We start from the raw sequence: 13,809 nt of genomic DNA on the forward strand, positions 1-13,809 counted from the left end.
TGCATTCCCTTTTAGTCTAAAACACAATCTCTTGCCCTGAAACAGTGTTTACAAAGCTGTTTCGTAGTGTGAAAAAGGTAAAGAACAGACTTTCTATGTAAAGATTCTTCTTATAATGCATTCCCTTTTAGTCTAAAACACAATCTCTTGCCCTGAAACAGTGTTTAAGGTGAATACAAAGCTGTTTCATAGTGTGAAAAAGGTAAAGAACAGTTTCAAAGTAAAGATTCTTCTTATAATGCATTCCCTTTTAGTCTAAAACACAATCTCTTGCCCTGAAACAGTGTTTAAGGTGAATACAAAGCTGTTTCGTAGTGTGAAAAAGGTAAAGAACAGAGTTTCAAAGTAAAGATTCTTCTTATAATGCATTCCCTTTTAGTCTAAAACACAATCTCTTGCCCTGAAACAGTGTTTAAGGTGAATACAAAGCGGTTTCGTAGTGTGAAAAAGGTAAAGAACAGACTTTGTATGTAAAGATTCTTCTTATAATGCATTCCCTTTTAGTCTAAAACACAATCTCTTGCCCTGAAACAGTGTTTAAGGTGAATACAAAGCTGTTTCATAGTGTGAAAAAGGTAAAGAACAGTTTCAAAGTAAAGATTCTTCTTATAATGCATTCCCTTTTAGTCTAAAACACAATCTCTTGCCCTGAAACAGTGTTTAAGTTGAATACAAAGCTGTTTCGTAGTGTGAAAAAGGTAAACAGAGTTTCTATGTAAAGATTCTTCTTATAATGCATTCCCTTTTAGTCTAAAACACAATCTCTTGCCCTGAAACAGTGTTTAAGGTGAATACAAAGCTGTTTCGTAGTGTGAAAAAGGTACAGTTTCTATGTAAAGATTCTTCTTATAATGCATTCCCTTTTAGTCTAAAACACAATCTCTTGCCCTGAAACAGTGTTTAAGTTGAATACAAAGCTGTTTCGTAGTGTGAAAAAGGTAAAGAACAGTTTCAAAGTAAAGATTCTTCTTATAATGCATTCCCTTTTAGTCTAAAACACAATCTCTTGCCCTGAAACAGTGTTTACAAAGCTGTTTCGTAGTGTGAAAAAGGTAAAGAACAGACTTTCTATGTAAAGATTCTTCTTATAATGCATTCCCTTTTAGTCTAAAACACAATCTCTTGCCCTGAAACAGTGTTTAAGGTGAATACAAAGCTGTTTCATAGTGTGAAAAAGGTAAAGAACAGTTTCAAAGTAAAGATTCTTCTTATAATGCATTCCTTTTTAGTCTAAAACACAATCTATTGCCCTGAAACAGTGTTTAAGTTGAATACAAAGCTGTTTCATAGTGTGAACAAGGTAAAGAACAGAGTTTCAAAGTAAAGATTCTTCTTATAATGCATTCCCTTTTAGTCTAAAACACAATCTCTTGCCCTGAAACAGTGTTTAAGTTGAATACAAAGCTGTTTCATAGTGTGAAAAAGGTAAAGAACAGAGTTTCAAAGTAAAGATTCTTCTTATAATGCATTCCCTTTTAGTCTAAAATACAATCTCTTGCCCTGACACAGTGTTTAAGTTGAATACAAAGCTGTTTCATAGTGTGAAAAAGGTAAAGAACAGTTTCAAAGTAAAGATTCTTCTTATAATGCATTCCCTTTTAGTCTAAAACACAATCTCTTGCCCTGAAACAGTGTTTAAGGTGAATACAAAGCTGTTTCGTAGTGTGAAAAAGGTAAAGAACAGAGTTTCAAAGTAAAGATTCTTCTTATAATGCATTCCCTTTTAGTCTAAAACACAATCTCTTGCCCTGAAACAGTGTTTAAGGTGAATACAAAGCGGTTTCGTAGTGTGAAAAAGGTAAAGAACAGACTTTGTATGTAAAGATTCTTCTTATAATGCATTCCCTTTTAGTCTAAAACACAATCTCTTGCCCTGAAACAGTGTTTAAGGTGAATACAAAGCTGTTTCATAGTGTGAAAAAGGTAAAGAACAGTTTCAAAGTAAAGATTCTTCTTATAATGCATTCCCTTTTAGTCTAAAACACAATCTCTTGCCCTGAAACAGTGTTTAAGTTGAATACAAAGCTGTTTCGTAGTGTGAAAAAGGTAAACAGAGTTTCTATGTAAAGATTCTTCTTATAATGCATTCCCTTTTAGTCTAAAACACAATCTCTTGCCCTGAAACAGTGTTTAAGGTGAATACAAAGCTGTTTCGTAGTGTGAAAAAGGTACAGTTTCTATGTAAAGATTCTTCTTATAATGCATTCCCTTTTAGTCTAAAACACAATCTCTTGCCCTGACACTGTGTTTAAGTTGAATACAAAGCTGTTTCATAGTGTGAAAAAGGTAAAGAACAGTTTCAAAGTAAAGATTCTTCTTATAATGCATTCCCTTTTAGTCTAAAACAAAATCTCTTGCCCTGAAACAGTGTTTAAGGTGAATACAACGCTGTTTTGTAGTGTGAAAAAGGTAAAGAACAGAGTTTCAAAGTAAAGATTCTTCTTATAATGCATTCCCTTTTAGTCTAAAACACAATCTCTTGCCCTGAAACAGTGTTTACAAAGCTGTTTCGTAGTGTGAAAAAGGTAAAGAACAGACTTTCTATGTAAAGATTCTTCTTATAATGCATTCCCTTTTAGTCTAAAACACAATCTCTTGCCCTGAAACAGTGTTTACAAAGCTGTTTCGTAGTGTGAAAAAGGTAAAGAACAGACTTTCTATGTAAAGATTCTTCTTATAATGCATTCCCTTTTAGTCTAAAACACAATCTCTTGCCCTGAAACAGTGTTTAAGGTGAATACAAAGCTGTTTCATAGTCTGAAAAAGGTAAAGAACAGAGTTTCAAAGTAAAGATTCTTCTTATAATGCATTCCCTTTTAGTCTAAAACACAATCTCTTGCCCTGACACAGTGTTTAAGATGAATACAAAGCTGTTTCATAGTGTGAAAAAGGTAAAGAACAGAGTTTCAAAGTAAAGATTCTTCTTATAATGCATTCCCTTTTAGTCTAAAATACAATCTCTTGCCCTGACACAGTGTTTAAGTTGAATACAAAGCTGTTTCATAGTGTGAAAAAGGTAAAGAACAGTTTCAAAGTAAAGATTCTTCTTATAATGCATTCTCTTTTAGTCTAAAACACAATCTCTTGCCCTGAAACAGTGTTTACAAAGCTGTTTCGTAGTGTGAAAAAGGTAAAGAACAGAGTTTCAAAGTAAAGATTCTTCTTATAATGCATTCCCTTTTAGTCTAAAACACAATCTCTTGCCCTGAAACAGTGTTTAAGGTGAATACAAAGCTGTTTCATAGTGTGAAAAAGGTAAAGAACAGTTTCAAAGTAAAGATTCTTCTTATAATGCATTCCCTTTTAGTCTAAAACACAATCTCTTGCCCTGATACAGTGTTTAAGGTGAATACAAAGCTGTTTCATAGTGTGAAAAAGGTAAAGAACAGAGTTTCAAAGTAAAGATTCTTCTTATAATGCATTCCCTTTTAGTCTAAAACACAATCTCTTGCCCTGACACAGTGTTTAAGGTGAATACAAAGCTGTTTCATAGTGTGAAAAAGGTAAAGAACAGAGTTTCAAAGTAAAGATTCTTCTTATAATGCATTCCCTTTTAGTCTAAAACACAATCTCTTGCCCTGAAACAGTGTTTACAAAGCTGTTTCGTAGTGTGAAAAAGGTAAAGAACAGACTTTCTATGTAAAGATTCTTCTTATAATGCATTCCCTTTTAGTCTAAAACACAATCTCTTGCCCTGAAACAGTGTTTAAGGTGAAAACAAAGCTGTTTCATAGTGTGAAAAAGGTAAAGAACAGTTTCAAAGTAAAGATTCTTCTTATAATGCATTCCTTTTTAGTCTAAAACACAATCTATTGCCCTGAAACAGTGTTTAAGTTGAATACAAAGCTGCTTCATAGTGTGAAAAAGGTAAAGAACAGAGTTTCAAAGTAAATATTCTTCTTATAATGCATTCCCTTTTAGTCTAAAACACAATCTCTTGCCCTGAAACAGTGTTTAAGTTGAATACAAAGCTGTTTCATAGTGTGAAAAAGGTAAAGAACAGAGTTTCAAAGTAAAGATTCTTCTTATAATGCATTCCCTTTTAGTCTAAAATACAATCTCTTGCCCTGACACAGTGTTTAAGTTGAATACAAAGCTGTTTCATAGTGTGAAAAAGGTAAAGAACAGTTTCAAAGTAAAGATTCTTCTTATAATGCATTCCCTTTTAGTCTAAAACACAATCTCTTGCCCTGAAACAGTGTTTAAGGTGAATACAAAGCGGTTTCGTAGTGTGAAAAAGGTAAAGAACAGACTTTGTATGTAAAGATTCTTCTTATAATGCATTCCCTTTTAGTCTAAAACACAATCTCTTGCCCTGAAACAGTGTTTAAGGTGAATACAAAGCTGTTTCATAGTGTGAAAAAGGTAAAGAACAGTTTCAAAGTAAAGATTCTTCTTATAATGCATTCCCTTTTAGTCTAAAACACAATCTCTTGCCCTGAAACAGTGTTTAAGTTGAATACAAAGCTGTTTCGTAGTGTGAAAAAGGTAAAGAACAGTTTCAAAGTAAAGATTCTTCTTATAATGCATTCCCTTTTAGTCTAAAACACAATCTCTTGCCCTGAAACAGTATTTAAGGTGAATACAAAGCTGTTTCGTAGTGTGAAAAAGGTAAAGAACAGAGTTTCAAAGTAAAGATTCTTCTTATAATGCATTCCCTTTTAGTCTAAAACACAATCTCTTGCCCTGAAACAGTGTTTACAAAGCTGTTTCGTAGTGTGAAAAAGGTAAAGTACAGACTTTCTATGTAAAGATTCTTCTTATAATGCATTCCCCTTTAGTCTAAAACACAATCTCTTGCCCTGAAACAGTGTTTAAGGTGAAAACAAAGCTGTTTCATAGTGTGAAAAAGGTAAAGAACAGTTTCAAAGTAAAGATTCTTCTTATAATGCATTCCTTTTTAGTCTAAAACACAATCTATTGCCCTGAAACAGTGTTTAAGTTGAATACAAAGCTGTTTCATAGTGTGAAAAAGGTAAAGAACAGAGTTTCAAAGTAAAGATTCTTCTTATAATGCATTCCCTTTTAGTCTAAAACACAATCTCTTGCCCTGAAACAGTGTTTAAGTTGAATACAAAGCTGTTTCATAGTGTGAAAAAGGTAAAGAACAGAGTTTCAAAGTAAAGATTCTTCTTATAATGCATTCCCTTTTAGTCTAAAATACAATCTCTTGCCCTGACACAGTGTTTAAGTTGAATACAAAGCTGTTTCATAGTGTGAAAAAGGTAAAGAACAGTTTCAAAGTAAAGATTCTTCTTATAATGCATTCCCTTTTAGTCTAAAACACAATCTCTTGCCCTGAAACAGTGTTTAAGGTGAATACAAAGCTGTTTCGTAGTGTGAAAAAGGTAAAGAACAGAGTTTCAAAGTAAAGATTCTTCTTATAATGCATTCCCTTTTAGTCTAAAACACAATCTCTTGCCCTGAAACAGTGTTTAAGGTGAATACAAAGCGGTTTCGTAGTGTGAAAAAGGTAAAGAACAGACTTTGTATGTAAAGATTCTTCTTATAATGCATTCCCTTTTAGTCTAAAACACAATCTCTTGCCCTGAAACAGTGTTTAAGGTGAATACAAAGCTGTTTCATAGTGTGAAAAAGGTAAAGAACAGTTTCAAAGTAAAGATTCTTCTTATAATGCATTCCCTTTTAGTCTAAAATACAATCTCTTGCCCTGACACAGTGTTTAAGTTGAATACAAAGCTGTTTCATAGTGTGAAAAAGGTAAAGAACAGTTTCAAAGTAAAGATTCTTCTTATAATGCATTCCCTTTTAGTCTAAAACACAATCTCTTGCCCTGAAACAGTGTTTAAGGTGAATACAAAGCGGTTTCGTAGTGTGAAAAAGGTAAAGAACAGACTTTGTATGTAAAGATTCTTCTTATAATGCATTCCCTTTTAGTCTAAAACACAATCTCTTGCCCTGAAACAGTGTTTAAGGTGAATACAAAGCTGTTTCATAGTGTGAAAAAGGTAAAGAACAGTTTCAAAGTAAAGATTCTTCTTATAATGCATTCCCTTTTAGTCTAAAACACAATCTCTTGCCCTGAAACAGTGTTTAAGTTGAATACAAAGCTGTTTCGTAGTGTGAAAAAGGTAAAGAACAGTTTCAAAGTAAAGATTCTTCTTATAATGCATTCCCTTTTAGTCTAAAACACAATCTCTTGCCCTGAAACAGTATTTAAGGTGAATACAAAGCTGTTTCGTAGTGTGAAAAAGGTAAAGAACAGAGTTTCAAAGTAAAGATTCTTCTTATAATGCATTCCCTTTTAGTCTAAAACACAATCTCTTGCCCTGAAACAGTGTTTACAAAGCTGTTTCGTAGTGTGAAAAAGGTAAAGTACAGACTTTCTATGTAAAGATTCTTCTTATAATGCATTCCCCTTTAGTCTAAAACACAATCTCTTGCCCTGAAACAGTGTTTAAGGTGAAAACAAAGCTGTTTCATAGTGTGAAAAAGGTAAAGAACAGTTTCAAAGTAAAGATTCTTCTTATAATGCATTCCTTTTTAGTCTAAAACACAATCTATTGCCCTGAAACAGTGTTTAAGTTGAATACAAAGCTGTTTCATAGTGTGAAAAAGGTAAAGAACAGAGTTTCAAAGTAAAGATTCTTCTTATAATGCATTCCCTTTTAGTCTAAAACACAATCTCTTGCCCTGAAACAGTGTTTAAGTTGAATACAAAGCTGTTTCATAGTGTGAAAAAGGTAAAGAACAGAGTTTCAAAGTAAAGATTCTTCTTATAATGCATTCCCTTTTAGTCTAAAATACAATCTCTTGCCCTGACACAGTGTTTAAGTTGAATACAAAGCTGTTTCATAGTGTGAAAAAGGTAAAGAACAGTTTCAAAGTAAAGATTCTTCTTATAATGCATTCCCTTTTAGTCTAAAACACAATCTCTTGCCCTGAAACAGTGTTTAAGGTGAATACAAAGCTGTTTCGTAGTGTGAAAAAGGTAAAGAACAGAGTTTCAAAGTAAAGATTCTTCTTATAATGCATTCCCTTTTAGTCTAAAACACAATCTCTTGCCCTGAAACAGTGTTTAAGGTGAATACAAAGCGGTTTCGTAGTGTGAAAAAGGTAAAGAACAGACTTTGTATGTAAAGATTCTTCTTATAATGCATTCCCTTTTAGTCTAAAACACAATCTCTTGCCCTGAAACAGTGTTTAAGGTGAATACAAAGCTGTTTCATAGTGTGAAAAAGGTAAAGAACAGTTTCAAAGTAAAGATTCTTCTTATAATGCATTCCCTTTTAGTCTAAAATACAATCTCTTGCCCTGACACAGTGTTTAAGTTGAATACAAAGCTGTTTCATAGTGTGAAAAAGGTAAAGAACAGTTTCAAAGTAAAGATTCTTCTTATAATGCATTCTCTTTTAGTCTAAAACACAATCTCTTGCCCTGAAACAGTGTTTACAAAGCTGTTTCGTAGTGTGAAAAAGGTAAAGCACAGAGTTTCAAAGTAAAGATTCTTCTTATAATGCATTCCCTTTTAGTCTAAAACACAATCTCTTGCCCTGAAACAGTGTTTAAGGTGAATACAAAGCTGTTTCATAGTGTGAAAACGGTAAAGAACAGTTTCAAAGTAAAGATTCTTCTTATAATGCATTCCTTTTTAGTCTAAAACACAATCTATTGCCCTGAAACAGTGTTTAAGTTGAATACAAAGCTGTTTCATAGTGTGAAAAAGGTAAAGAACAGAGTTTCAAAGTAAAGATTCTTCTTATAATGCATTCCCTTTTAGTCTAAAACACAATCTCTTGCCCTGACACAGTGTTTAAGTTGAATACAAAGCTGTTTCATAGTGTGAAAAAGGTAAAGAACAGTTTCAAAGTAAAGATTCTTCTTATAATGCATTCCCTTTTAGTCTAAAACAAAATCTCTTGCCCTGAAACAGTGTTTAAGGTGAATACAACGCTGTTTTGTAGTGTGAAAAAGGTAAAGAACAGAGTTTCAAAGTAAAGATTCTTCTTATAATGCATTCCCTTTTAGTCTAAAACACAATCTCTTGCCCTGAAACAGTGTTTAGAAAGCTGTTTCGTAGTGTGAAAAAGGTAAAGAACAGACTTTCTATGTAAAGATTCTTCTTATAATGCATTCCCTTTTAGTCTAAAACACAATCTCTTGCCCAGAAACATTGTTTACAAAGCTGTTTCGTAGTGTGAAAAAGGTAAAGAACAGACTTTCTATGTAAAGATTCTTCTTATAATGCATTCCCTTTTAGTCTAAAACACAATCTCTTGCCCTGAAACAGTGTTTACAAAGCTGTTTCGTAGTGTGAAAAAGGTAAAGAACAGACTTTCTATGTAAAGATTCTTCTTATAATGCATTCCCTTTTAGTCTAAAACACAATCTCTTGCCCTGAAACAGTGTTTACAAAGCTGTTTCGTAGTGTGAAAAAGGTAAAGAACAGACTTTCTATGTAAAGATTCTTCTTATAATGAATTCCCTTTTAGTCTAAAACACAATCTCTTGCCCTGAAACAGTGTTTAAGGTGAATACAAAGCTGTTTCATAGTGTGAAAAAGGTAAAGAACAGTTTCAAAGTAAAGATTCTTCTTATAATGCATTCCTTTTTAGTCTAAAACACAATCTATTGCCCTGAAACAGTGTTTAAGTTGAATACAAAGCTGTTTCATAGTGTGAAAAAGGTAAAGAACAGAGTTTCAAAGTAAAGATTCTTCTTATAATGCATTCCCTTTTAGTCTAAAACACAATCTCTTGCCCTGACACAGTGTTTAAGTTGAATACAAAGCTGTTTCATAGTGTGAAAAAGGTAAAGAACAGAGTTTCAAAGTAAAGATTCTTCTTATAATGCATTCCCTTTTAGTCTAAAATACAATCTCTTGCCCTGACACAGTGTTTAAGTTGAATACAAAGCTGTTTCATAGTGTGAAAAAGGTAAAGAACAGTTTCAAAGTAAAGATTCTTCTTATAATGCATTCTCTTTTAGTCTAAAACACAATCTCTTGCCCTGAAACAGTGTTTAAGGTGAATACAAAGCTGTTTCGTAGTGTGAAAAAGGTAAAGAACAGAGTTTCAAAGTAAAGATTCTTCTTATAATGCATTCCCTTTTAGTCTAAAACACAATCTCTTGCCCTGAAACAGTGTTTACAAAGCTGTTTCGTAGTGTGAAAAAGGTAAAGAACAGACTTTCTATGTAAAGATTCTTCTTATAATGCATTCCCTTTTAGTCTAAAACACAATCTCTTGCCCTGAAACAGTGTTTAAGGTGAATACAAAGCTGTTTCATAGTGTGAAAAAGGTAAAGAACAGTTTCAAAGTAAAGATTCTTCTTATAATGCATTCCTTTTTAGTCTAAAACACAATCTATTGCCCTGAAACAGTGTTTAAGTTGAATACAAAGCTGTTTCATAGTGTGAAAAAGGTAAAGAACAGTTTCAAAGTAAAGATTCTTCTTATAATGCATTCCCTTTTAGTCTAAAACAAAATCTCTTGCCCTGAAACAGTGTTTAAGGTGAATACAACGCTGTTTTGTAGTGTGAAAAAGGTAAAGAACAGAGTTTCTATGTAAAGATTCTTCTTATAATGCATTCCCTTTTAGTGTAAAACACAATCTCTTGCCCTGAAACAGTGTTTAAGCTGAATACAAAGCTGTTTCGTAGTGTGAAAAAGGTAAAGAACAGAGTTTCAAAGTAAAGATTCTTCTTATAATGCATTCCCTTTTAGTCTAAAACACAATCTCTTGCCCTGAAACAGTGTTTACAAAGCTGTTTCGTAGTGTGAAAAAGGTAAAGAACAGACTTTCTATGTAAAGATTCTTCTTATAATGCATTCCCTTTTAGTCTAAAACACAATCTCTTGCCCTGAAACAGTGTTTAAGTTGAATACAAAGCTGTTTCATAGTGTGAAAAAGGTAAAGAACAGTTTCAAAGTAAAGATTCTTCTTATAATGCATTCCCTTTTAGTCTAAAACACAATCTCTTGCCCTGAAACAGTGTTTAAGGTGAATACAACGCTGTTTTGTAGTGTGAAAAAGGTAAAGAACTGAGTTTCTATGTAAAGATTCTTCTTATAATGCATTCCCTTTTAGTGTAAAACACAATCTCTTGCCCTGAAACAGTGTTTAAGCTGAATACAAAGCTGTTTCGTAGTGTGAAAAAGGTAAAGAACAGACTTTCTATGTAAAGATTCTTCTTATAATGCATTCCCTTTTAGTCCAAAACACAATCTCTTGCCCTGAAACAGTGTTTACAAAGCTGTTTCGTAGTGTGAAAAAGGTAAAGAACAGACTTTCTATCTAAAGATTCTTCTTATAATGCATTCCCTTTTAGTCTAAAACACAATCTCTTGCCCTGAAACAGTGTTTACAAAGCTGTTTCGTAGTGTGAAAAAGGTAAAGAACAGACTTTCTATGTAAAGATTCTTCTTATAATGCATTCCCTTTTAGTCTAAAACACAATCTCTTGCCCTGAAACAGTGTTTAAGGTGAATACAAAGCTGTTTCATAGTGTGAAAAAGGTAAAGAACAGTTTCAAAGTAAAGATTCTTCTTATAATGCATTCTCTTTTAGTCTAAAACACAATCTCTTGCCCTGAAACAGTGTTTAAGGTGAATACAAAGCTGTTTCGTAGTGTGAAAAAGGTAAAGAACAGTTTCAAAGTAAAGATTCTTCTTATAATGCATTCCCTTTTAGTCTAAAACACAATCTCTTGCCCTGAAACAGTGTTTACAAAGCTGTTTCGTAGTGTGAAAAAGGTAAAGAACAGAGTTTCAAAGTAAAGATTCTTCTTATAATGCATTCCCTTTTAGTCTAAAACACAATCTCTTGCCCTGAAACAGTGTTTAAGGTGAATACAAAGCTGTTTAGTAGTGTGAAAAAGGTAAAGAACAGAGTTTCAAAGTAAAGATTCTTCTTATAATGCATTCCCTTTTAGTCTAAAACACAATCTCTTGCCCTGAAACAGTGTTTAAGGTGAATACAAAGCGGTTTCGTAGTGTGAAAAAGGTAAAGAACAGACTTTGTATGTAAAGATTCTTCTTATAATGCATTCCCTTTTAGTCTAAAACACAATCTCTTGCCCTGAAACAGTGTTTAAGGTGAATACAAAGCTGTTTCATAGTGTGAAAAAGGTAAAGAACAGTTTCAAAGTAAAGATTCTTCTTATAATGCATTCCCTTTTAGTCTAAAACACAATCTCTTGCCCTGAAACAGTGTTTAAGGTGAATACAAAGCTGTTTCGTAGTGTGAAAAAGGTACAGTTTCTATGTAAAGATTCTTCTTATAATGCATTCCCTTTTAGTCTAAAACACAATCTCTTGCCCTGAAACAGTGTTTAAGTTGAATACAAAGCTGTTTCGTAGTGTGAAAAAGGTAAAGAACAGAGTTTCAAAGTAAAGATTCTTCTTATAATGCATTCCCTTTTAGTCTAAAACACAATCTCTTGCCCTGAAACAGTGTTTACAAAGCTGTTTCGTAGTGTGAAAAAGGTAAAGAACAGACTTTCTATGTAAAGATTCTTCTTATAATGCATTCCCTTTTAGTCTAAAACACAATCTCTTGCCCTGAAACAGTGTTTAAGGTGAATACAAAGCTGTTTCATAGTGTGAAAAAGGTAAAGAACAGTTTCAAAGTAAAGATTCTTCTTATAATGCATTCCTTTTTAGTCTAAAACACAATCTATTGCCCTGAAACAGTGTTTAAGTTGAATACAAAGCTGTTTCATAGTGTGAAAAAGGTAAAGAACAGAGTTTCAAAGTAAAGATTCTTCTTATAATGCATTCCCTTTTAGTCTAAAACACAATCTCTTGCCCTGAAACAGTGTTTACAAAGCTGTTTCGTAGTGTGAAAAAGGTAAAGAACAGACTTTCTATGTAAAGATTCTTCTTATAATGCATTCCCTTTTAGTCTAAAACACAATCTCTTGCCCTGAAACATTGTTTACAAAGCTGTTTCGTAGTGTGAAAAAGGTAAAGAACAGACTTTCTATGTAAAGATTCTTCTTATAATGCATTCCCTTTTAGTCTAAAACACAATCTCTTGCCCTGAAACAGTGTTTAAGGTGAATACAAAGCTGTTTCATAGTCTGAAAAAGGTAAAGAACAGAGTTTCAAAGTAAAGATTCTTCTTATAATGCATTCCCTTTTAGTCTAAAACACAATCTCTTGCCCTGACACAGTGTTTAAGATGAATACAAAGCTGTTTCATAGTGTGAAAAAGGTAAAGAACAGAGTTTCAAAGTAAAGATTCTTCTTATAATGCATTCCCTTTTAGTCTAAAATACAATCTCTTACCCTGACACAGTGTTTAAGTTGAATACAAAGCTGTTTCATAGTGTGAAAAAGGTAAAGAACAGTTTCAAAGTAAAGATTCTTCTTATAATGCATTCTCTTTTAGTCTAAAACACAATCTCTTGCCCTGAAACAGTGTTTACAAAGCTGTTTCGTAGTGTGAAAAAGGTAAAGCACAGAGTTTCAAAGTAAAGATTCTTCTTATAATGCATTCCCTTTTAGTCTAAAACACAATCTCTTGCCCTGAAACAGTGTTTAAGGTGAATACAAAGCTGTTTCGTAGTGTGAAAAAGGTAAAGAACAGAGTTTCAAAGTAAAGATTCTTCTTATAATGCATTCCCTTTTAGTCTAAAACACAATCTCTTGCCCTGAAACAGTGTTTAAGGTGAATACAAAGCGGTTTCGTAGTGTGAAAAAGGTAAAGAACAGACTTTGTATGTAAAGATTCTTCTTATAATGCATTCCCTTTTAGTCTAAAACACAATCTCTTGCCCTGAAACAGTGTTTAAGGTGAATACAAAGCTGTTTCATAGTGTGAAAAAGGTAAAGAACAGTTTCAAAGTAAAGATTCTTCTTATAATGCATTCCCTTTTAGTCTAAAACACAATCTCTTGCCCTGAAACAGTGTTTAAGTTGAATACAAAGCTGTTTCGTAGTGTGAAAAAGGTAAACAGAGTTTCTATGTAAAGATTCTTCTTATAATGCATTCCCTTTTAGTCTAAAACACAATCTCTTGCCCTGAAACAGTGTTTAAGGTGAATACAAAGCTGTTTCGTAGTGTGAAAAAGGTACAGTTTCTATGTAAAGATTCTTCTTATAATGCATTCCCTTTTAGTCTAAAACACAATCTCTTGCCCTGAAACAGTGTTTAAGTTGAATACAAAGCTGTTTCGTAGTGTGAAAAAGGTAAAGAACAGAGTTTCAAAGTAAAGATTCTTCTTATAATGCATTCCCTTTTAGTCTAAAACACAATCTCTTGCCCTGAAACAGTGTTTACAAAGCTGTTTCGTAGTGTGAAAAAGGTAAAGAACAGACTTTCTATGTAAAGATTCTTCTTATAATGCATTCCCTTTTAGTCTAAAACACAATCTCTTGCCCTGAAACAGTGTTTAAGGTGAATACAAAGCTGTTTCATAGTGTGAAAAAGGTAAAGAACAGTTTCAAAGTAAAGATTCTTCTTATAATGCATTCCTTTTTAGTCTAAAACACAATCTATTGCCCTGAAACAGTGTTTAAGTTGAATACAAAGCTGTTTCATAGTGTGAAAAAGGTAAAGAACAGAGTTTCAAAGTAAAGATTCTTCTTATAATGCATTCCCTTTTAGTCTAAAACACAATCTCTTGCCCTGAAACAGTGTTTACAAAGCTGTTTCGTAGTGTGAAAAAGGTAAAGAACAGACTTTCTATGTAAAGATTCTTCTTATAATGCATTCCCTTTTAGTCTAAAACACAATCTCTTGCCCTGAAACATTGTTTACAAAGCTGTTTCGTAGTGTGAAAAAGGTAAAGAACAGACTTTCTATGTAAAGATTCTTCTTATAATGCATTCCCTTTTAGTCTAA

The sequence above is a fragment of the Electrophorus electricus genome, chromosome 17 (assembly GCF_041902795.1).
Source record: "Electrophorus electricus isolate QZ-2024a chromosome 17, ASM4190279v1, whole genome shotgun sequence".
NCBI lineage: Eukaryota > Metazoa > Chordata > Actinopteri > Gymnotiformes > Gymnotidae > Electrophorus > Electrophorus electricus.